The following is a 25917-nucleotide window of genomic DNA, read 5'->3' as shown; positions in this document are numbered from 1 at the left end:
TTGAGGTGCAATACCCCTGTAGCAACCGAACCCTCAGGGCGCTACATAATCATGTCCTTTAGTACATCCCGAGGTTTAGAGGCAGATTTTTATTGTTATTTGGAGGATGGTTAAGATTTATGGGAAAGTTTGGGATTTGCAGGAGCATAGTGATTATAGCGAGACAGCGTTGAGGTCCTCGGTTTCGTCGTGCGGCTCAGACAATCATTATTAGCTGTTGCTAGATGTTTAAAATGTTTTTTTTTTCCACTTATCGCCGTAGCCCCGAGGTGAGGCGCGTTACCAAAGCAACCACAATAATGAACGTTCCTCCTCTCACTGCCTCTGTATCTTCCTAGCAGAAGCCAAGCTGTATACAGATGCTGTGGATGCTACAGGATTTTACTCCTGCCTTCCATCCATCGGCTCGTCACTTCTTGCAGGTAATTTACATGTAATCAGACATTTTTTTTTCTTTATGCGTAGCCAATATAGCCACCCTAATATATAGAGCACCGCAATGTATTATATTGGAGGACAAGATGTCCACGTTACATCGGCTCTCCCTATATGTCTATAATGTCTATTTGCGGTGCAGAGTAATGTCTATTGTTCTCTGATATCAGCCATTTTTAGCTGGGGAGAGACTGACTATGCTGATTGTCAATCATATAGGTGAGGGGCAGTACAGACAAATCCTCACCATGAGATTAGGTATATTTTGTATTTTTGAGGTTAACAATCCGCTGCTGATTTGTCTGTCAAAATTTCCCACACAGAAATTGATCAGCGCATTAGGCTGTGTGCACACTTTGCGTTTTTCTCATTTTTTTTTTTTCTGTGCAGATTTGTCACAAAACCTGAAGGGTTTCTTGATGCCAAGGGAATAAGAATCCTGAAGTCTCATGCACACGATGCTTATTTTTTCCTTGAAGATTTGGAGCAGATTTAAATCTGCATAATGTCAATTCTTTCTGCAGTTTTGCTGAAGATTTCACCCATACTAATGAGAGGGGAAAAATCTGCACCAAAAATGCAAGTAAAAAACGCATAAAAAAGTGGCAAAAACGCACTTAATTCACAATGCGTTCTTCTTGCCAAGAGATTCAGAAATGGTGCAGAAATTTCAGTGCACAATTACCAGCACAGTTACCAGCAAAGTTGGTGAGATTTTACAAAATGTCATCCAAAAGCTGTGGGAAAAAAATCTGTACATTTAATGATGTCAGGGATTTAAAATCCATAGTATATCAATTAATGCTGCTGATTTTACCGTACTTTTCACCCTTTCCAAAGAGGCAATTCAATAATGAAAGACCCACAGTTCAGCACGTTTTTTGTCGGAACAGATGTCTCTGCTGAATTTCCGAAAATCTGCAGCGTATCAGTCCCGCATAGTCAAACCCATAGGTTCCATCCTCATAAGACATTTCCATTGCAATTTTTCACAGTAGATGAAAAACAGCAGAAAAAAATTTCTGCTGTATATCTGACCTGTGTGAATATATCCTTAAAGATGACCTGTCAATTGCCAAGAATATGTCATTTTTTTTACCTGGTGTAAATGACGCCATTCTACTGAATCAAGCATTGTTGTTTTGTTCATGTGACGCGCCCCTGGGCCTGTGTCGCGCTGCGTTGCGCACGCGGGAGCCTACCCGGAGCCGGATCAGTGGAGGGTTGTAGTCTCGTGGCGGTGACCCGGTCCGTGCCCAGGGAGTCAAACTAGACGGCAGTCTATTAGTGGTAAATAGTTGATGACTACGCCACCCGTTGAGTGCAGCCAGGAAGCTGCTGCTGCAGGGCAGACCGCTGAGGCCGGTGGTAGGATTGTGCAGCGTGATAGTATAACCCCCAACGGGAGGGGTATGGCCTCAGGGCAGCCGACGTGGATGATGGGGGTAGCAGGAACCACTCAGAGACGGTACGGTGTAGTTCAGGGTCTTTACTGGTAACAACGACAGACCCTCCCGGAGTACTTGCTAGCAAACGGGGCCTGGTCAGTCTTTGAGCAGATGGGATCTCCCCTGGCCAGGCGTAGTTGTAGGCCTCCCAAACTGACTGTACTCTTCTGGCTACCTTGCTAGAAGCTGATGTAAGTAGCCCACGTCCCTGAGTGTACCGTGTGGTGCTCACCCGTATGGCCGGTGACTCGGGGCCTTCTAATGGCTTCCGCTCCACGATGGCGGTGCTGGTCCCACGCGTGTGACCGTGCCTTCGGGCTTCTGGGCCAGAGGACCTGAAATCCCCTGCCTGACGGATTCTGCTGCTGGGTAGGAGTTAGTCCCCACAGCCTCGGACTCCGGGTCCGGTAAAGAATCTTCTTAGTCAGGGCGAGCTCTGCAGCTGCCAGCCCCTGACTCCTTGTAACTCTGCTGTTTCCTATGCTGCTTCTTGTCTCCACTCTCCTTGTCTGACTCACCCTGCCTCAGCCCCGGGTTTATACAGGGGAAGTTCTTCCCCTCCCAAGACTGGGCAGGAGGTGTGGCATGCACAGGATCCCTGACCAAAGGACCTCCCACCTGCTCTCAGACATAACATTACATTACTGTGGAAAACCAGACCCCTGGGGTGCCACACATGCACCTCTCTGTTCCTGGGATATGATCCTTTCTTACCTGTATGTAATTATTGTCTTGTTCTCTAACTGGGCGTGGTTCAAGAGAAGACACCAACGGAGAAGAGTTGATGGCACGCCCACTTGGCTAAATAGACCATATTTACAAGAAGGGAAGAGGAGGCCATATCTTAAGAACCAAGAGGTGCAGAAACAACCAAAATAACAAAGAAACTCCAGATTCTGGAGTAAAAAAATACATATTTATGGCATGTGATAGGTCTAATTCTTTCAGATTGATGACCTATCCTTGAGATATATCATCAATTTAGGATTGGTTGGGGTATGAAATCAGGCACCCCACTGATCAGCTGTTATTACCTATGGCGGTAGGACTCGGAGGATGTAAACAGTGTATAAAGATGAACAACTCAGCTCCATGCACTGTTTAGTGGCTACTGCCAGATGCTGCAGAACAGCTACTATTAAAAAGGAAAGAAGCTGATCTGCAGCATCTGGCAGCATACACTAAAAATTATAAAGAGCTTTGCATTAGGTGGATGTTCTGAGAGGCAATAAAAACAACAGTTGGGGGCGCTCTGGTCTAGGGTCTATATAGATGCAGAATCTGTTTTAGAGTCTATGTAAATGAGTGGGTTTGTTCTGGAGTCTCTACAAGTGAGGGGTCTGTATAAATGAGGAGTCTGATTTAGGGTATGTGTTAGTGTGTACATTAGGTGTCTAGTCTGAGGTCTTTTTCAATAGGGGTTTAGTCTGAGGTCTTTATAGATAGGGGTCTAGTCTGAGGTCTGTTCAGTCTCTTCAGGCGATCTGACTTGGTTTGTGGTCAGTATTTGTTTACGGGCCCTATTTGTGGGGTGTGATAAACTATGTATAATTTATATAAATTGGGGACATGCCCTATGAAGATGGGTGGATGATAATTGCAAATATTTAGTAGAGATTAGATTTTCCAAATCTTATGATGGCTAACTATTTATAAGAATAGTTGTGAGGTTGTCATTCACCAAAACATCTGTCGAATCTGGATTTTACTTTTCCAATATGCACAGACAGGGCCATCATCGGGGCATTACTGCCCTTACTGTTGTATGGGGCCTGATGAACAGAACTGAGAAGGGGGGTCCAGTATCCAGTACAGGCCCCCTTTCTTGTGTTTCTGCTCACCGGGACCCAGGGTATTATAAACTAATGAGTGCTGCCACTGGCGGTGCACATCTCGGAGCAGAGATCCTTCCTTGGAGCTCCGCAGAACATCCGTGCAGTTCCAAGGGAGTCCCTCGGCCTCTTCTGTGATACGCTGGCGACAGTGTGTGCGCGATGATGTCATCGCATGCGCGCCAGCATGTACATTCGTCGCGCGCCACTCGCCAAGAGGACAGCAGAAGTTGAGCTGCACCTGCAGGGGATTGTGAGAGGTAAGTATGAAAACCTTTTTTTTTTTTTAATAAAATTAGTTAAATGAGGTTGAGGGTTATGGGGGGAGCAAATGATAATGAATTGAGGGTGGGGGAGAGCAATGATGATGAATTAAGACTGGATGATAGCAAATAATTATGAATTGAAGGTGGGGTGGGAGAGAGGACATGACAAAATGAATTGTGGCGGAGGGGGGGCATGTAAATATAATGAATTGGGGGAGAGGGAGGTACAGAGTGGGGGGCATTGATTCAGGAGTGTGACTAGTAATGAATTAGAGGAAAGAGTACAGGTGTTAATTAACTTATATATTTATTGAGCGGGGTAAGTGGCTATTTATAGTTAGTGGGGGCACAGTGGTGGATTACAATCTATATTTGGAATGGTGGGTTGCATAATAACTAAATATATATTAATGGTGGGTGCACGTCTGTTTTCAGCTGCGTAGTGTAGAAGTTGGGGAAAAACTGGGGAATGTGCTCTGGAAGCAGTGCTCTAGAAAACTGTATTATTTTATGCAAAGATGAGTCCGGGCTGGAAGAAGCGATGGTGGTCTGCGCTGGATGAAGATGAAAAGCGAAGATGAAGGACTTCAACTAGAGACGTCACTGGTGAGTCAGTGTGTTACACTTACACTATACACTGTATACTAGGTTCCTGTGTATAATGTCAGTGGTGATCCCTGTATTACCTGTACACTATACACTACATACATATCTCCTTTGTATAATGTCACCGGTTATCACTGTATTACCTGTTCACTATATACTATATACAGAGCTCCTGCGTATAATGTCACTGGTGATCACTGTATTACCTGTACACTATATAATATATACAGAGTTCCTAGTGTATAATGTCACCGGTGATCCTTGTATTACCTGTACACTATACACTATATACAAAGTTCCTAGTGTATAATCTCACCGGTGATCACTGTTTTCCCTGTACACTGACACTATGTACAGAGCTACTGTGTATGTCACCGATGATCCCTGTATTACCTGTACACTATACACTATATACAGAGCTTCTGTGTGTAATGGAACTTATGGTAATATTAGTATTGTTTTTTTTTTATTAATGATCAGTATTGTAGTATTTGGTCACTATGAGGTGGTAATATGTGGTCTGGTCATGATGTAGCGGTATTTGTTCCTTGTATATGATATTATTCGGTCACTATGTGGTGCTAATATGTGGTCTGGTCATGGTGTGGCAGTAGTTGTTGTTAGAACCCTCCTGTTAGTTTTTTTCTATTTTGTGGTCACGTGACCTGCTGCCTATTTATTCCAGCTCCGCCCTCCTGGCTTTGCTGGACTTCAGTGTTACTTTGACTCTTAATCTAGCCAGGTGCTTTGTACCTATCTCTATAGTTTGCTTGGTCCTTGGACCTCTTAGTACTTTTTGTCTGTTTGTCTTTTCGCTCCGCTACAACTTCTGCTAGGAGGTGTCCAAATTTGTCCCAGTCCTTAGTACTTTTAGGGACCCCTCCCTTATATCTATAGGTCTGCGTTCAGACTAGCTTAGGATGAAGGCGGGTCTGTTCACAAGGAACAGGTTGCCCGCTGCATCGTAGGGAATCAGCTTAGTCCTATTGTAGGGACAGTTTTCCTTTCTTTCCTTAGTTCTTGTAGCAGATCATAACAGTTGTTCCTTGTATGTGGTATTATTCAGTCACTATGTGGTGGTAATATGTGGTCTTGTCATGGTATGAAGGTATTTGTTCCTTGCATGTGGTATTATTCGGTCACTATGTGGTGATAATATGTGGTCTGGTCATGGTGTGGCGGTATTTGTTCCTTGTATGTGGTATTATTCGGTTACTATGTGGTGGTAATATGTGGTCCGGCCACGGTGTGACGGTATTTGTCCCTTGTATGTGGTAATATTGGTTATTTTAAAAAATGTATGTGACACATTCCCTTAAAGAAAAATAAATAAAAATATACCTAGAAAGAGTATTGAATAATTTAATAAATGTTTAATAGGTTAGAGTAGAGCAGGGCCTGGCCAAAAGAGTCTACTTTGTCATGGTGGCGGCTTAAAAAATCTTTTGGCCAAAACAAAAGCTGCTGGCTATGTATGTGATCTGATGTTCGATGGGAACCGTTAATGTGTGATTGGGGAGGATGTGGAGCAGAAGTGGAGTTTTTACAAGAGTGGGTGGTGGGACTGTGAAAGGAGCTGAAGTCAAGGCAGAGCTGGTGTGGAGCCTGGGCAAAGTCTCAAGGGGGCCCAAAAATTTTGCCAGTATGGGGCCCTGAAATTCCTGGTGGCAGCCCTGTGGACAGAGGTATATTCCGTGGCATGTGCAATAGTTTGCATAACTGTCAAAAATGTAGATGGCAGAAGTCTAAAATAGGAAGAAAGTCTCTTCTTTATTGGACTTTAGATGAAAAAATCAATCGGTGAGTACACCTTTTTACCTATGAGTAGTGTGAACTACAAAATTCTGTATTAATCTGATCATTGTATGGCGCTCGTCTTACGAAGCTATAAACTGCCTCCAGTATGTATGATTTTTAAAATCTAATAATTAAATCCTGTATTAGCTAGCAACGTGACTACAATTCTAGTCCCCACCCCCCCCCCCCCCCCACATCACCACATATCACATGCAAGAAACCCAAACAAAGCAGTCGCGGTTAATTAGCTCCTTCTAGTTGTTGGAAATCATCTTACTGCTAGAGAACATTCCTCACATTACAAAATAACCCAAAACTGTCACGTTATTTGCCTGGTGAGATGCCTGGGTAATAAATGTGAAGTACATGGCAGCTGTATGCCACAGAAATTGTAAAATGATGGATAGATACATAGATACAGTCATGGCCGAAAGTGTTGGCACACTAGAAATTGTTCCAGAAAATGAAGTATTTCTACCAGAAAATTATTGCAATTACACGTTTTGTTATACACATGATTATTTCTTTTGTGTGTATTGGAACAACGCAAAAAAACAGAGAAAAAAAAGCAAATTGGACATAATTTCAAACTTCTTACAGTACTCAAATGGAATTTTGGACCACTTTTCTTTTGCAAACTGCTCAAGGTCTCTCATATTTGAAGGCGCCTTTTCCCAACAGCAATTTTAAGATCTCTCCACAGGCGTTCAATGGGGTTTAGATCTGGACTCACTGCTGACAACGTCAGAACTCTCAAGAGCTTTGTTTCCATCCATTTCTGGGTGCTTCTTGAAGTATGCTTGGGGTCATTGTCCTGCTGGAAGACCCATGACCTAGGACACAAACCCAGCTTTCTGACACTGGGCACTGCATTGCGATCCCAAATCCTTTGATAATCTTCAGATTTCATGAAACCTTGCACTCAGTCAAGGCACCCAGTGCCATAGGCAGTAAAACAACCACAAAACATCTTGAACCTCCACTATATTTGACTGTAGGTAATGTGTTCTCTTCTTTGTAGGCCTCCTTCCATTTTCAGTAAACAGTAGTATGATGTGCTTTATCAAAAAGCTCTATCCTGGTCTCATCTGTCCACAATATGCTTTCCCAGATGGATTTTGGCTTACTCACACACATTTTGGCAAACTGAAGTCTAGCTTTTTTATGTCTCTGTGTCAGCAGGGGGGGCCTCCTGGGTCTCCGGCCATAGCGTTTCATTTAATTTAAATGTTTGTGGATAGTTCGCGCTGACACTGATGCCCCCTGAGCCTGCAGGGCAGCTTGAATTTCTTTGGAACTTGATTGGGGCTGCTTAACCACCATACAAACTATCCTGCGTTGCAACCTTTCATCAATTTTTCTCTGACGTCCACATCCAGGGAGAATAGTTATAGTGCCATGTGCTGTAAACTTCTTGATGATGTTACGCACCGTGGACAAAGGAATATCAAGATCCCTGGAGATGGACTTGTAACTTTGAAATTGTTGATATTTTTCAATAATTTTGTTTCTCAAGTCCTCAGACCGTTCTCTTCTCCTCTTTCTGTTCTCCATGCTTAGTATGGCACACACAGACACACAATGCAAAGACTGAGTCAACTTCTCCCCTTTTTTATCTGGTTTCAGGTGTGATTTTCATATTGCCCACACCTGGTACTTGCCACAGGTGAGTTTGAACAAGCATCACATGCTTGAAACAAAGTTGTTTACCCACAATTTTGGAAAGGTGCCAACAATGTTGTCTGGCCCATTTTTGGGGTTTTGTGTGAAATTATGACACACAAAGGAAGTAATTATATGTACAGTATAACAAACATGTGTAATTGCAATAATTTTCTGAGAGAAATACTTAATTTTCTGGAACAATTTCAAATGTGCCAACACTTCCAGCTACGATAGATAGATAGACATTTAGACATTTTTCAGGGCATTTGGAAACTTTGAAATATTTTTGATAAATTGCAAAGTGATTAACCGTGAATCTAATTTTCTGTGAAACTTTGCCAATTATGATGAACTAGATGGTGGCCCAATTCTAACGCATCAGGTATTCTAGAATATGTATGTGGCCGACCGGGCGCAATCAGCAGAGCGGTGTTTAAATGGGTTGTGCACTACTTTAAATTAACCCCCCAATGTATCCCCCCAGGGCCCCTAATGAATTTTGTAATTAATTACGTCATGTTGTCAATACTGCTTGTGACAATATCGCTGACCACGCACAGCCAGCACGTAATTCCCCCGGCTGCAGCCGGCTCTTGCTTCCGCTTACATCACAACTATTTGCGGCTGCAGCAAGGGGTCTCCTGTTCCGCGTACCACGGTGAATGACGGGCTGTGGGTGGGGTTATCCCCCATCGTGTCACACCCAGCATCTATCGCGCGCTCTGTCAATGAATGCGCGTGCGGTGGATGCCGGGTGTGAAGGGATGGGGGATAACCCCGCCCACAGCCCATCACTCACCGTGGAACGCGGCGGCCGCGACCAATCAACGAACCGTGTTAGTGAGGACCGGGGAGCGGCGCTGCCTGTGTGGGTACTTCCGCTGCGGTCATCTCCCCGCTGCATCGCCGCTGACCTCCATGCGGCTACCGTCGGGAGATCAGCGGCTAGGGTCGCTGATCTCCCGACGGCAAGTGTGAAGGGAGGACCGGGGAGCGAGGCCGCCGGTCAGGGTACTTCTGCTGTGAGCAGCCGGGAGATGACCGGCTAGCACCGTTGCCGCTAATCTTCCGATGGTGGCCTGCGTGTTTCAAATCCGGCGCCAATTCGCGGCCGGGCTGCGCCAGTCGCTGATTGGTCGCGGCCGGCTGGTCGTGACCAATCAGAGAAGCGGTGTTTTAAATTTTGCGACAATATTGCTGATTGGTCGCGGCCGGGCGGGTGCGACCAATCAGCGAAGCGTGTTTCAAATCCGGCGCCAATTCGCGGCCGGACTGCGCTCATTGCTGATTGGTGGCGGCCGCCGGCCACGACCAATCAGTACAGCGGTGTTTTAAATTTCGCTCCAATATCGCTGATTGGTCGCGGCCGGCGAACCGTGTTAGTGAGGACCGGGGAGCGGCGCTGCCTGTGCAGGTACTTCCGCTGCGACCAATCCCGGCTGCATCGCCGCTGACCTCCATGCGGCTACTGTCGGGAGATCAGCGGCTAGGGCCGCTGATCTCCCGACGGCAAGTGTGAAGGGAGGAACGGGGAGCGGCGCCGCCTAGGCCGCCGGTCGAGGTACTTCTGCTGCTAGCAGCCGGGAGATGAGCGACTAGCGCCGATCATCTCCCGGCTGCATCGCCGCTGACCTCCGTGCGGCAGATGAGCCGCTAACGGCCGCCATCTTGTTCTGAAATCCCACGTCGCTGATTGGCCGCGGCCGGACCAATCAGCGACGCGGGATTTCCTGGACGGACAGACAGACAGGATAAGCCGATTATATAGTAGATTAGAATTTTAACAGATTTGTTCATCTCTAGTTGCTTGCATGAATATTAAACCTCTGAAGGATTGCAACTGGTAGAACTGCCCCTTCCTTGCAATTATAGATTATTTTGGGGTAAGGCTTACAAATTGCACACAGAGATTGGTTTCCGCTTATTCTTCCTGGGAGATATCTAGATTTGCTCTAGGATGTTCTGATTGGATGGATAATGATAATGGACTGCAATTTTCAGAAATTCATGTGCATTGAGATCTGGACCTTGTCATGGCCATCTTAAAACATTCACCTTTTTCTTGTTTCTCCTGTGCTTGGAGAGAGGTGAACTTATAACAATGGTCACAGAACCCTTGACATGGCGATAATAGTTAGGTTTTGGATAGTTTGGTGGCTTCCCTGACAAATCTTTTTATGGCTTTGTCACTAAGGTTGAGGGACAGCCCTGTTTAGGTAGTAACTGAGTACAATGACGTAGTTTCCATTTCATCATTATTATTTATTATTAGGCTATGTGCCCACGATGCAGAAATGAAGCAGAAAATTTCTGCAGCATTTCTGCATCTCCCTGGCAGAAAAAACGCATGCAGATTGTACATGCGTTTTTCCTGCCAAATACATGCGGATTTGAAGCGTTATTCACATGCGTTTCTGCATGCGGGTTGTCAAGCACTTTCCAGGCGATTTTAGCATCACTTGGAAAGTGCTTGACAACTAGGTTACACTATATAAATCCATGCAAACAGCATGGATTTATATGTGTGACTGTAAAAGAATGTTTAAAAATAAAAAATAAACCTACAGTCATGGCCAAAAGTATTGAGAATGAGACAAATAGCATTTTTTCCAAAGTTTACTGCTTCATTTTTTGTAATGGCAATTTGCATATACTCCTGAATGTCAAAGAGTGATCAGCTTAACAGCAATTACTGTACTTGCAAAGTCAATATTTGCCCAGAAAATGAACTTTAACCCCCAAAACACATTTCAACATCATTGCAGTCCTGCCTTAAAAGGAGCAGCTAACATCGTTTTAGTGATTGATCCATTACCACAGGTGTGGGTGTTGATGAGGACAGGGCTGGCGATCAATCAGTCATGATTAAGTAAGAATGACATCACTGGACACTTTAAAAGGAGGCTGGTTCTTGGTATCATTGTTTCTCTTCAGTTAACCATGGTTATCTCTAAAGAAACACGTGCAGCCATCATAGCACTGCACAAAAATGGCCTAACAGGGAAGAGTATCGCAGCTACAAAGATTGCACCTCAGTCAACAATCTATTGCATCATCAAGAACTTCAAGGAGAGAGCTTCCATTGTTGTCAAAAAGGCTCCAGGGCGCCCAAGAAAGACCAGCAAGCACCAGGACCGTATCTTAAAACTGTTTCAGCTGCGGGATCGGACTACCAGCAGTGCCGAGCTTGCTCAGGAATGGCAGCAGGCTGGTGTGAGTGCTTCTGCACGCACTGTGAGGCGGAGACTCTTTGAGCAAGGGCTGGTTTCAAGGAGGGCAGCAAAGAAGCCACTTCTCTCCAGAAAAAACATCAGGGACCGACTGATATTCTGCAAAAGGTACAGGGAGTGGACTGCTGAGGACTGGGGCAAAGTCATTTTCTCTGATGAATCCCCTTTTCGATTGTTTGGGACATCTGGAAAACAGCTTATTCGGGGAAGAAGAGGTGAGCGCTACCACCAGTCTTGTCTCATGCCAACTGTAAAGCATCCTGAAACCATTCATGTGTGGGGTTGCTTCTCAGCCAAGGGAATCGGCTCACTCACAGTCTTGCCTAAAAACACAGCCATGAATAAAGAATGGTACCAGAATGTCCTCCAAGAGCAACTTCTCCCAACCGTCCAAGAGCAGTTTGGCGCCCAACAATGCCTTTTACAGCATGATGGAGCACCTTGCCATAAAGCAAAGGTGATAACTAAATGGCTCATGGAACAAAACATAGAGATTTTGGGTCCATGGCCTGGAAACTCCCCAGATCTTAATCCCATTGAGAACTTGTGGTCAATCATCAAGAGACGGGTGGACAAACAAAAATCAACAAATTCTGGCAAAATGCAAGCATTGATTATGCAAGAATGGACTGCTATCAGTCAGGATTTGGTCCAAAAGTTGATTGAGAGCATGCCAGGGAGAATTACAGAGGTCTTGAAGAAGAAGGGGCAACACTGCAAATATTGACTTGCTGCATTAACTCATTCTAACTGTCAATATAACCTATTGGTGCTCATAATATGATTGCAATTATATTTCTGTATGTGATATAAACATCAGACAAACACTAATAAAAACCAGAGGCCAGCAGATCATGTGAAAATATAATTTTGGTGTCATTCTCAAAACTTTTGGCCATGACTGTATACTTACCCTCCGATGGCCCGGGGTGTGTTGCTGCTCTCGTTCCTGGCTGCCAGCTGATCGCGGGACACTGCACTGAAAGACCTGCCGTCACATGACTGTGACGTCACCGCAGGTCCTTCAGTCGTGCCCGCAAGCACAGGGAAGGAGACCGGGGGCGGTCGGAAGGTGAATATAATCTTTATTTTTTATTTTATTCAATACAATGGTACCTGGGTGTGGAGGAGAGTCTCCTCTCCTCCAGACTTGGGTACCATCCGCACATTGAAACGCATATAATCCGTGAGTACAAATGTACTGACACGGATTATGTGCGTTTTAATGCAAGTCAATGGCTGCGATTACGCCGCGCTTCCGCAAAATTAATGGACATGCTACGGATTTTTGAGCGCAGCATAAACGCTGCGGAAAAAAACGCAGCATGGGCATTGACAGTGCGGCTTGTCATTGGGGACCATGGGGGGCGGATTACCATGCGTTTTTGAAGCGTTTACGCTGCGGAAATTCCGCAGTATAAACGCTTGAAAAACGCATCGTGGGCACACAGCCTTATCTGCAGCATTTTTCTCTCTCTTGTAAGTCTATACTTTTTTGCCTAATTTCATATACGGTTGACCTCAATCTCACAGTTTTCCGTAAGATTTACACTTTGACCAGTGATACGTTAATTAAGCACCCCCTTAAACATTATAGGAAAGTTGGCTGAACCCACTAAGTTCGTTGTTTTTTTAGACTATTTTCTGTGTAAGGGGTGTCCCAACTCTTCCCTGACAGATGAATGAATGAAGAGAAGAGGTGGGGAAGGTTAAATTTCAACACTCAACACTTTTGTTCTCCCAGGAGATAAGCACCATCAGAGGTGTCTGGTGGTGACTTATTCCCCATTCCTAATTGAAAATCTGAGCGCCAATCTGAGCGCCACTTTGGATATTTCTTTCCATTAGTAGTATTCCCTACTAAGTACCCGACCACAAATTCTCCCTAAACTGAAACCCTCAGCATTCAGCTATAATCCGTGCATGACCTTTGGAGCAAGTTAATCCTTTTACTGTAGAGCATCCACAGAGCCTGATCCTCTGTTCTCTCAGAGACTATACAAGCTTTCTCCCCTATTGTGTTTGTGGAGATCTGTGTACAGTCACCTCACCCTTCCTACTGCTATTTCTAAAACTTAGAGAAAGGGGGAAGAGCTGCCAGAACCAGGAACTATGACAGATTTGTAACATTTTTGCAGTGGATTCTGCTAGATTAAGGATTTACAGACACTGCAGCAGCAAAATGGTCAGAAAATTCATAATGAAAACTATTTAGAAAGTTGCTTAAGTTAGCACCTGAGGCTACAAAATGAGTTGCTAACAGCCTTTTTGTAATGCCAACCATCAGATTCCTAGTGCCACATATGTGACGCCCAGCTGCGCTTGGTATCACAGATCCTAGAAGAGTGCGTTGATGGATTCCTCCACAAGAGGCCCCCATAAACATTCACACACCTCCACCTTCCACCTAAGACCACCAGAGGGAGACCGTTAGGGATATATAAAGGGAAGGTGGAGCCAGGCAGCCCGGAAAGTGATTCAGCAGTTTCCTGCTCAGACACAGAAGGACTCAGTGCAGTCGAGCCAGAGCCTAGCAGTTCCTGCAGAAAGAGTTCAGTACAGTCTGTAGGGTGATTCCAGACTAGAACTCACAGAGCTCAGGATAGAGAGCTAGGAGTGTGCCGACGCTCTGAGAGCGGCGAAGAAGAGCAGTGTCCCAGCTGCAGTGTGTGTAGCCTAGTGAGGGCCCCGAGCGAGGCCGAAGGCGAGTGGAAAGTGAGTAAAATAGGGGACAGAGGAGCTTAACCAGCTCACCCCGAAGCTTATACCGGATACCGGGTCCGAGAGTCTACGTCCTATCACCAAGTCAGCAGGTGCAGAACAGAGATAAAGTTAGGCCTAGCTTCAGGCAGGTCAGAAACTTACTACGCAGAGGCAAGAAACAGGAGGCCCTACACCCGCTCATTGGGGAGGATCCTGATATGCACCCTTCACCCTACAGTGCTCCGGGACGTGCCTGAATTTCCATCAGTAAAATGTACTGAAGTGACTATCGTGTCTGTCCCTGTTCTTGCTCTGACCCAGCTGGGTCTCGCCTGTCCTGCATCCCCCTCTCCGTACGCTGCCCTGAGGCCTAACTCCACCTGTGGGGAGCTATACCATCGAGCTGCCTTATCACCGGCCTCAGTGGACTGCGCAGCGCTGGTGATTCTCACCAGAAGCCACAGGTGGCATCACGAACTTTCATAAACTTAACAAACAATTCCCTTTTTTAAAAGCTGACCCCAGGGTACGGGCCCGGGAGCCGACCACCGCGACATCCCCAAGGCCAGGCAAAGGCCCGGGTACCGAGTCATCCCCATCCCCCTGGGCTTGTCATCTTTCCTGGCATCACGAACAGGATCGCGTGCCCGCTGCAACGATGGAGTGTTATGCCCGTTGCCACTGGGTACTGTGCGCCTTTATTGAATTGAACCGTATATTTGACTGTGGTCAAGATTGCCGCCATTGTTGGGCCGCCGAGCGAGAAGAAGGGCGTAACCGCGGAAAACTGAGGGGCGTACCTGCAAAAGAGCGCGAAGCCCCGGACACGCTCCGCGCCTCGATGTCAAACCAGGAAGCGCCAGGTCCTGTAAGGAGCGTCGCTGAACGCTCTGACGTAGGACGCAAGCGATGCAAGGTCCTGAAGACGACCGTTACCTGCGGAGCTGCGGCCTACCGGAAGAAAAACTATGAAGGTAGGCCACGGTTCGCTAGGGGGGCGCCAGAATGTCCGAGGAACAGCACAGCGCCGGAGCACCGGTTCACCGCCCTGATGTTCAAACCGAGCTTGGCGTCGAGCAGGCCGAAGCGGCCGCCCCGTCAGCAGGACCCATATCTCCTGTCATACCCATGGCCCTGAATGTTCACAAGGTGGGGGAGGAGAGCAAACCCCCGCCATCTACGGCTGATGACCCGGCTGGGCCAGCCTATCATGGACAGGTGCTTCCCCGGAACGAGCACCATTATTGAACTGCTGAAAATTTTTTATATGTTTACAATGTTTTTGTTATGCAACGTTTAAGAAATGTGCCTCCCATAAAGGGAAGATTGTTTATGTTTATTGTTTTATAAAATGTACTTCAGCCCGGGAGTGCTGAGCTTTGCTAGGGGGGAATGTGACGCCCAGCTGCGCTTGGTATCACAGATCCTAGAAGAGTGCGTTGATGGATTCCTCCACAAGAGGCCCCCATAAACATTCACACACCTCCACCTTCCACCTCAGACCACCAGAGGGAGACCGTTAGGGATATATAAAGGGAAGGTGGAGCCAGGCAGCCCGGAAAGTGATTCAGCAGTTTCCTGCTCAGACACAGAAGGACTCAGTGCAGTCAAGCCAGAGCCTAGCAGTTCCTGCAGAAAGAGTTCAGTACAGTCTGTAGGGTGATTCCAGACTAGAACTCACAGAGCTCAGGATAGAGAGCTAGGAGTGTGCCGACGCTCTGAGAGCGGCGAAGAAGAGCAGTGTCCCAGCTGCAGTGTGTGTAGCCTAGTGAGGGCCCCGAGCGGGGCCGAAGGCGAGTGGAAAGTGAGTAAAATAGGGGACAGAGGAGCTTAACCAGCTCACCCCGAAGCATATACCGGATACCGGGTCCGAGAGTCTACGTGGATCTTCATGACCAGTAGAAAACAACCGGAACCCCTGGCGAACTACATGTCCCAGGATCACCAAAAGCTGATACGTACCAGGGTCAGGAATCACGGAGACCCCAGAGGATAGGGAGAGTGATCTCGAACAGAAGGCCCTATCACCAAGTCAGCAGGTGCAGAACAGAGATAAAGTTAGGCCTAGCTTCAGGCAGGTCAGAAACTTACTACGCAGAGGCAAGAAACAGGAGGCCCTTCACCCGCTCATTGGGGAGGATCCTGATATGCACCCTTCACCCTACAGTGCTCCGGGACGTGGCTGAATTTCCATCAGTAAAAGGTATTGAAGTGACTATCGTGTCTGTCCCTGTTCTTGCTCTGACCCAGCTGGGTCTCGCCTGTCCTGCATCCCCCTCTCCATACGCTGCCCTGAGGCCTAGCTCCACCTGTGGGGAGCTATACCATCGAGCTGCCTTATCACCGGCCTCAGTGGACTGCGCAGCGCTGGTGATTCTCATCAGAAGCCACAGGTGGCGTCACGAACTTTCATAAACGTAACAAACAATTCCCCTTTTTAAAAGCTGACCCCGGGGTACGGGCCCGGGAGCTGACCACCGCGACATCCCCAAGGCCAGGCAAAGGTCCGGGTACCGAGTCATCCCCATCCCCCTGGGCTTGTCACATACACCATTCACCACCTCCACTCATTATCTCAAACTTTTTTATGGACCACTATGGAGATTTGTGTATTTATATATGAATATATTTATAACTCTTGCCAAGAAGTTCTCTTGGAGTACTGACAGAAATATGCCTGGATCTATATTATGCACATGGGACCCATTCTTTCCCAAAAGACATCTGTTATTCCACATCAGGTGGCATTAATGCTGCTTGACCGAGAGTGCACAAAATACTTCAAGTATAAGTTGGCCATCAACGACAATATCTCAGACTCCTTGACTTCTACATCTTTCTGATCATCCAGTGATACGTCTCCACTAGTGTTGAGTGAGTATGTTCTATTAACCCTTTCGCCGAGTATGCTCGGGCCGAGCTCCGAGTATTTATAGCTGCTCGGTGATAAGGTTAAATCGCTCCCGTGTGCATAATTAGCAACTGTTTGACAGCTTTATTACATGTGAGGAATGTCTATTTCTTACACATTCCTTTCATGTAATAAAGCTGCCAAACAGTTGTAAATCATGCACACGGGAGCGATTTAACCTTATCACTGAGCAGCTATAAATACTCGGAGCTCGGCCCGAGCATACTCGGACAGAACATACTCGCTCAACCCTAGTCTCCACCTTCCCCATCCATGAAAGGCTGGATGACAACGTAAAAAAAAACAGTAATGGTGGCCATGAAAGTTGTATTATAGGTATTTAGATCTTGATTTAATGCTTTAAGGTGAATTTCCAGTCACAACAAACTCAAATCAATTAAAACTGTTAGATTGGTGGCTGACCACTCAGACACCCTCAGTTAATTGATCAGAGAGACCCTGCTCTCCCTTAACAGTGATGAAGCAGGAGTTTGAATGAAGCAATATCTGTGGGTGTAAGGAAATCAGCCAAGTGCAGTTTGTGGCAGGAATACCCCTTTAATTACATCTGGACTTCCCAGGGACTATAAACAGTCCACATTTTACTCTGCACTGATGTTCTAAAATGTCAATTCAGTGTAAGCAGCTTACATGAGATCTTGCAAGGGGGCAAGGAGCCGGCTGTCAGACACAGCCAGACTCCCCACAGAGAAGATAAACATGGTTTATTATCATGTTTACCTTCTTTATTGCTGTATATACAACACTGAGCCCATGCTTGTATACAGATTATGATGTACTTACAGTGCTCCCTTCTCTGGACCCAGCAGTCATGTGATTGCTGCATGTAGGGAGGGAATAGGAGCTGGTGGGTCCTAGGAGACCCACTCAGCTCTGTTATGCAACAAGAAGGTTAAACACCCCAGTAACCGAGGCTAATATACCAACCCCAATTATAGAGATAATTAGCAATAAAAAGAATGTATTAATATGTTTAAATGCCCCCTAAAATATGTCCAATATATAAAAATAATTTCTATGGAAAGGGACACGTAATTTAAAATATTTTTAGCAATCCTTTTTGGTAGTAATAAAAAATAAGAAAAATAAACATACATTTTCTATTTTTTCTACATTTTCCCCAAATCTCAGCAAAAAGGATTAAAAATGACATAAAAAATTAAGCCAAAAATGATTTTAATGTCCAAACAAGAATATTTTTTAGAGCCACTAAAAGCACATGTGCGATAAAACCTAAAATTGTGCCTGGTCAGGAAGAAGGGGGGTGGGGTGGGGGGGGGAATGGTGCAGTCCTGAACTGGTTAAATATATTTTACTTATTATAAAGTAACTAATCAATTGCTTTTACATTTGTATTGCTTCTTGGTAATGCACAGTTTCAAATAAGTATATGAAAGGACGCTTCGGGGGGCTACACTGAACACAAAATGTAAAGAGCAAACAACAGCAGAACGGTCAACACTGATACGTTTCTCACTGAAAGGAGCAGAGATTTTGTGTGGGGAAAAGGCAACTGAATTATGTGGACAATGCTTCACGGTAAATTTGATATCCAGTGGTGCCGTCATTTTTTTTTCTCTCCATGATTATGGGGGCAGCCATCGTACCTGAGCTGTTGTTAATCGCATTTACAGACATGTTTTACAGCAGACACATGGACCATGGGAAACCGGAGACAGGAGATGTTTATTGACTTCTAATGGGGGTATTGTGGGTGGAATAGAAAAATTAAAATCCGTAAGGCCTCTCCAGGGAGGGGGATATTAACTCCACTCTCTCTCACAGAATCTCCAGAAGGAGAAAGAGCTTACAATCTAAAACCCTTTTGGTAATAGGATCATGTTTAACATATAGGAAGAGAGTAAATTACGTATACAGTGGGGAAAGTAAGTATTTGACACTCTGCCGATTTCCTCAAGTTTTCCCACCTACAAAGAATGGAGAGGTCTGTAAGTTTTATCGTAGGCACACTTCACCTGTGAGAGACAGAATCTAAAAAAAATCCAGAAAATCCCATTGTATGATTTTTACATAATTAATTTGCATTTTATTGCATGAAATAAGTATTTGATACAATAGAAAACAGAACTTAATATTTGGTCCAGAAACCTTTGTTTGTAATTACAGAGGTCAGACGTTTACTGTAGTTCTTGACCAAGTTTGCACACACTGCAGCAGGGATTTTGGCCCCCTCCTCCATACAGATGCCTACTGAGAAGTGTTGTCTACAGAACAGGAATTTTTTAGACTATTTTAAGTCTTAAAGGCCAGAGTGAAAACTCCAAAGTTTCAGAATTATTTTTCAATATGGGGTTGTTTTTTTTTATGTTTAACATAGAAAGAAACTTGGTTCAATGAGCTCAAGACCGGACCCCTTTCCTCACCAAGCACATTTTAATTTTTTTTTTTTTGTTATATGTTGTCTGAAGATCTGTAAAACTTTTTCTTGTTAGGATATTTAAATACTTTTTGCAACTTTTTTTTTATGATACGTGGGGCTTAATTTTATTTCTTTTTTTCTTTCTTGCTGATATCAGGCAATATCGGTGGGAAAATAGGAAATATGTGTTTAATTTTCACATTTTAAAATTTCTTCTTTTTTTTTTACAAGGGTGTAGCTAGTAACAGTGATTTTGGATTAGCAGTGACTATTTATTATATTTTTTTCCTGCTTTTTAGTTATTTATTGTTCATTTATTTCACATATGTGTCACCATAAAGTCATAAAAAAAACTTTAAAAAAAACATATAAAAACACCAAACCTTCCCTGCCTTCTCTATAGGAAGTCTGGCTGTGTCTGACAGCTGACTCCCCAATCCCACATCTGTATGATCGTGTGCAGCTGATCTGCTATGCAGTGACGTTATACATTGCCCAGTAGAACATGGACCGCCCTGACATTTATTGTCTATGGGCGGTACAGAGATAGTTAAATTGTAACCATAGTTTTAATTTTTATTTCATAAATCAGTAGTACATGTGAAAATAAGCAACTTTGTAATATATCTAATCAGAGAAATCTGCTTCTTTCTCCTTCTGGACTGATCCTTTGCTCTCAATTCATGAATAATATCCGCATTCGGTGAAGATGAAATGGGAAATGACAGTTGGTGCTTTTAAAATTCCATGTAGGAGGGAGGAGCTAAAGGGCGACACAGACATTCCGCTGCAAGTTCTTCTGAAACGACAGTTACGGTTCTCCATAGAACTTTATGAGAACTAACTGTCATCGCCTATCTCAATAATGGGAAGGTCTGTATCCACTGAAGACTGACTACCCGACAATTGAGAATTTTGAGAATGAAATATCAGTCCAGAAGAAAGAAGTAGATTTCTCTAATAAGATATATTGTAAAATTTCTTATTTTCTCGTGTAGTATAGATTTCTTTAAAAAAATTAAAACGAGTTATTCTTTAAATAATAGCTCATTTTCTAATTGCACATTCCCTTTAATCTCCTGTCTGATAACTAAAACTATGCCTAAATTCTTTCATTTATCAGAACCCTTTCACAAGTCAAACTTTAAAAATAAAAATAGAAAACCATAATTTTTTGGTCTTTCTTTTTGTTCAGGTGCCAGTTTAGACTAGATGACTACAGACGGAGAAAGAGAAAGGATAAAGCTAAAGGATTGCAAATAAAGAAGAAAGCATGCGGAGGTTAGTGGTGTCTACAATGCGTATGTTTCCACTTTAGTGATGTTACACGGACACCTGGACCACTTATATTGCTGTATGGTCAACAAGATTTCATCTAACGTAGACCCCTTAAAGGGGTATTCCAACTACATCCTACAAATAAGCCACGGATGATAGATTGGTGTTTTATCTGTTGGCAAAATGGGTGTCGTAAGATCCCCATCTGATAATACAAAGCTGCAAATGAGAAAAAGAGAGGAGACAGAGTATTGTTTGTCTCTCAATTAAAGGCTATGGACAACTTTGACATGGAAAAGTCGAAAATAAAAAGTTTGAGGCCCCATCTTCATTCCTTCATCCATTTCCAGACCTAGATATTCACTTTGCACCCGGCTCATAACTTCAGACTTTTCTCTTGTGGATTTACCCCTTCAGTAATACATGCTGGATGCTGCTGTCTTCATTATCTCCTAGATATCAGCACAGATTCAAGCCTGGAGTGATTTCCCGTTCTGCAAGCACTTGAAGGATAATGCGCTTTCCTCTCTAACCAATTGGCAAAAGCGTCCCACTCTTCTTACCTTTCCGATCTTTCATGTACAACCCCCTTTTAATCTCTGGTGTTATCTAACAGAAAAAAAAGGAGGTAGAGAGCAAGAAGAAAGCTGGTCTGCAAAATTTGTGTCAGATTTTGTAGACCAGTTAGCTAAGAAAAATAATGGTTTCCTAATTTTTGATTTAGGAAGCAAACGAACAATAACAAAATAAAAAAAAAAGATTTCAAAGATGGCCGCAGCCTTTAAGGAAACAGCTGAGCCAGTGGCTCTTTTAAAAGCTCCAATATAATACAATAAGAAGAGAAAATAAATGCATCATATTGTTTTCATGATCTGTCCATTTCTTTGGTAGAGGATTCCAAGGTTTGGATGAATAATATTAATATTACCTGCGGTTTTATTATTGGGAAGAACCTGCAACCTGGGGATTTGAACCTGCAATCACTTGATCTATGTACAGTCATGGCCGAATATATTGGCACCCAACAGTTGGGTTGTGAACTTCTCGATTATGTTGTGAACCATGGACAAAGGAACATCAAGATCTCTGGGGATGGACTTGTAACCTTGAGATTGTTGATATTTTTCAACAATTTTGGTTCTCAAGTCCTCAGACAGTTCTCTTCTCCTCTTTCTGTTCTCCATGCTTAGTGTGGCACACACAGACACACAATGCAAAGATTGAGTCAACTTCTCCCCTTTTTATCTGGTTTCAGGTGTGATTTTCATATTGCCCACATCTGTTACTTGCCACAGGTGAGTTTGAAAGATTTGCCTTTTTTCCTCTGCTTTTTTTTCTGTTGTTCCAATACACACAAAGGGAATAAACATGTGTATAACAAAACACGTGTAATTGCAATAATTTTCCTTGGAGAAATACTTCATTTTCTGGAACAATTTCAAGGGTAACAGCACTTTCGGCCATGACTGTACTACAATACCAAGCTATTGCAGTATGTAGGTAAAATGATAGTCTTCTTTGATACCGTGCAACTGATCAGTACTCCACAATCATGTTACATTGGAGGGACAATCTCGTGCCTTAAATGCCACGGTCAAAGATTTACAGCATCAGTTAAGAGATTAATAGCAGCAATCGGAGATCTCCATACACCAGCACCAGACGTCATACATGGGTGGACATACCGCACGTGAAGCTGGTACCTGTGGTTGAGAAAGTATCAAAAGACTGACCATCACTTTCCAAACCTAAAATTGGTGTGCACAGGTGCATACAAAGACCATACATAACTAACAAATAAAGTTGCACTCTGTAACGCTATAGCATGTAAACATGAAATATATGAAATTTGAATTGCATTACTGCTCTAGAAAATAGGAAAAAACAAAGATACTTAGCACATAATTTGGCCAATTCATGCATGCCCAGCAGCCACGGCAAGGCGACCTTCGTTGCTGGGAACCTATCCCAATGTGAATTCTACCTACCAATATAAATGTAGGCTATCAGCCTAGGAGAGGAAACACATTAGAATAGGTTCCCAGCAATGAAGGTCGCCTTGTCGTGTCTGCTGGGCACACATGAATTGGCCAAATTATGTGCTAAGTATCTTTGTTTTTTTCCTATTTTCTAGAGCAGTAATGCAATTCTAATTTCATATATTTCATGTTTACATGCCATAGCGCTTCAGAGTGCAACTTTATCTATTAGTTGTGGTTGAGGAAGGACACAGCCACACTACATGTACATCAGTCCGAATGCCGCTCTGATTATTGTAGATGTCCTTTTATATTTCCCTCATAGTATCTGTCTGAGATCAATAGATGACTTTATATATAAAGTTAATTCGCTATTTGCTTTTGGGAAACGTGTGGTCTTCCCAGGATTCGGACTCACAACCTCCAGCATGGCAGACAGTGTTTAGCAGTGAGACGCAGGCTGCTCTGCTAAAATGTTTCTCTGCCTAAAAATCTAAATTGTATTTTTCATCTTTACAGACATTTTGTACCAGTACATAGAGATACATTTCTATATGCTAGCATTTTAGGGCTAAAATAAAACTCAGAAGATAAGTCTCTCCCCTTTGTCTCTGTCTTCCTAGGACTCATCATTAACGAGAGATGAATTTCCAGTTCTGAGCTTTATCAGCAAAATGAATTTCTTTCCTATGAATCATGCGACCAGGAAAAACGTTACCCTCCTCCAGATGGACGATGCCGCGGACTCTGAACTATGGGAGCCTCAAACTGTCATCGTTGTGGTCATCTTTGGACTTGTGTGCGTCCTCCACCTGACGGCTTTCTTGTACACCGTCTGCCTGCAGAGCTATGTAAATGTTGGCGCCCAGACCTTTTCACACCCCTTTCACTACAGACGACAAGACAAAGAAAAGAGCGTGTTTCATGGGTTTATATCCCCCATATTCATTGACCATGAAGACTCTCAAAAAAAAGAGAGAATCCCAATAATGATTGATATCTGACACCAAAATCCACTTATTGGTCCCAATATCTGCACCTTTGGCAAGAAGATACATCTGAAAAAAAAAATTATGGATAATATCAATAAAGAACCAATATACAACCCAACTTAATTTTTATTCAATGTAGATTTTATTTTTCTCTTGGATCGTTCACACTTATTTAAAGCACAATTTTAAAGGGGTTGTCCAATTTGGACAATCACTTCTAGATAGATGTGAATCCCAAACCTAAAAGGCTATGTACGCCTTGGCACAGAATCTAGGTAAGAGATCTGCAAAAATGTTGCATATCCCTCAGAGCTCGTAATGGCTCTGTGCTCCCTTATCCCTTTTCTCGGTGTTAGGGCTCATGCAGATGACCATATTTTCCGTCATGTGAGATTGGATAAGTTTACTCGAAAAGAAAAACACATTTGTTTAATTTGGTCCTATCTACTTTTAGGACTTGTGTGAAAATTTTGATTTAGTTTTAGGTCAAATTCATGCAGAATTAGGGAAGATTCTGAAGGGTTTACAACCTTTTAAGCACCACTGTACATCATTACCTTACTTTGGATCCCTCTCTTCCAAACACCAAGCAGAAAGTGCTGTCTAAACTGCCTAGTTTATGGTCCTTTCTAAGCTGCTTTGAGCTGCTGCTCTAAGAAGAATCCACACTCAAACAATCTCCCTGTGTGAGATTCTCTGCTCCCCTCCTCCATGTTCAGAAAGGGAAATGTTTGTAAAGTGTTCGTCATGGATTCTTGCTAGAGCAGCAGTTCAAAATAGCTTCTAAAGGAGCATGAACTAGATAAAACAACACTTTAATGTGGTGTTTGGGAAAGGGACAAAAATAAGGTAATGAAGTGTATAACAAAATTTCATAACTTTGCAATGCCTGGAGGATAATTATGGGCAGCATGGTGGCTCAGTGGTTAGCTGGGGTCCTGGGTTCAAATCCCACCAAGGACAACATCTGCAAGGAGTCTGTATGTTCTCGCCGTGTTTGTGTGGGTTTCCTCCAGGTTCTCCGGTTTCCTCCCACACTCCAAAGACACACTGATAGAGAATTTAGGTTGTGAGCCCAAATGGGGACAGTGAGGATGATGATGCATGTAAATAGCTGTGGAATTAATGGCGCTACATAAGTGAACATAACAGCCAATGTTTTCTTAGGCTATGACAGCCAATATAATATAGGGAAAACTTTTTTTCCCCCTTTTATCATTAAAGGTCACTCAGTTCCTATAGCTCTCTGGATGCTATCTTGAGTTGACAAATGACTCAACTCGAATCTCCGCTCTCTTGTTCTTTTTGTTCTCGTTCTTTCTGTATGGTTTGTACAAAATTCAATAAAAAAAAAAAAATCATTGTTTTAAAAAAAATCATGTCACTTTTTAAAAGCCTGAAAAGAAACAACAAAAAAAAACATGCACAAAGGAAGGGTAAAGTTTTTTGAACCTAAAACAGGTGGTGATACAAGAGAGAAGTATAAAGTCACAGTCAGACACAGATTTATATTGTGGATTCTACACTGGAAATTCAGAGGAAAGTGCAGTAATTTTGGAATGGGGCTTTAAAAAAACATTTTTCATATTTGGCCGAAAATATCAGTGCTAGTTTCAGGTCCACTATATGCCCAAAATGTTAAAATTTGGAGTAAAGTTGTCTGTTGCAAATCTACAGCAGTATGTTCACATTCTGCACGCAAAGCCTAATCTATATTGCTTCTTACAGGGATGTGGTGCTGGAAGCAATGTACTAACCTCAGCTCCTTATTATAATCATGTAAATATGAATTATGCATCAGTCCAAAGGGTCCCCTTTATCATTTTACTTCAATAAACAAGTGATTTCTAATTATTATACACGAGAACTTTATCAAGAAGTCGGACGTTTACAAAAGCAGCGATACTGAATTGAGTATTTTAAAAAAAAAATTAATGGAGCAAAAAAGGGTTGATTTGAAATTTTATGTTTTATTCTTTAATATTTTTAAAAACTTTTTTTTTCACTTCTTACTGGATTTAATAGTCCCCTAAGGGGACTTGAAGCTGCGATCATCCGATTGCTTGTGCTAAACATAGCAGTGCTATGTATAGACAAAAATCACAATATCCTATGAACGCCAGCCACGGACCGGCGTTCACAGGAAAATCGTCATGACAGGCACAGGGGTCTTCAGCAGACCCTCGACTATCATGACAACCCATCGGCGCCCCGCAATCACATCACGAGCGCACCTACGGGAGCGTGCAACAACGCGTGCCCTTGTCGACATGTGTTGAATGCTGTTATCAGAGGTTGACAGCGGGATTTAACAGGTTAAGAGCGGCGGGTGGAACTCCACTCTACCCCCGGCTGTTAGAGACACATGGTGGCT

The 25917-nt window shown here is 43.6% G+C and overlaps 1 long non-coding RNA gene across 1 annotated transcript; it reads left to right on the top strand.

The window, feature by feature from the left end:
* The first annotated feature begins 267 nt into the window (after window positions 1-267).
* LOC141165309 (uncharacterized) lies at window positions 268-24919 on the top strand. The gene is made up of 3 exons (XR_012251141.1): window positions 268-422; window positions 20490-20575; window positions 23175-24919. It is a non-coding gene; the product is annotated as an uncharacterized lncRNA (long non-coding RNA).
* The last annotated feature ends 998 nt before the right edge of the window (window positions 24920-25917 follow it).

This window comes from Phyllobates terribilis, unplaced genomic scaffold (genome assembly GCF_046119375.1).
Source record: "Phyllobates terribilis strain yellow unplaced genomic scaffold, ASM4611937v1 Scaffold_11__3_contigs__length_659146591, whole genome shotgun sequence".
Classification (NCBI taxonomy): Eukaryota; Metazoa; Chordata; class Amphibia; order Anura; family Dendrobatidae; genus Phyllobates; species Phyllobates terribilis.
This window is presented reverse-complemented; position numbering and strand designations above follow the sequence as displayed.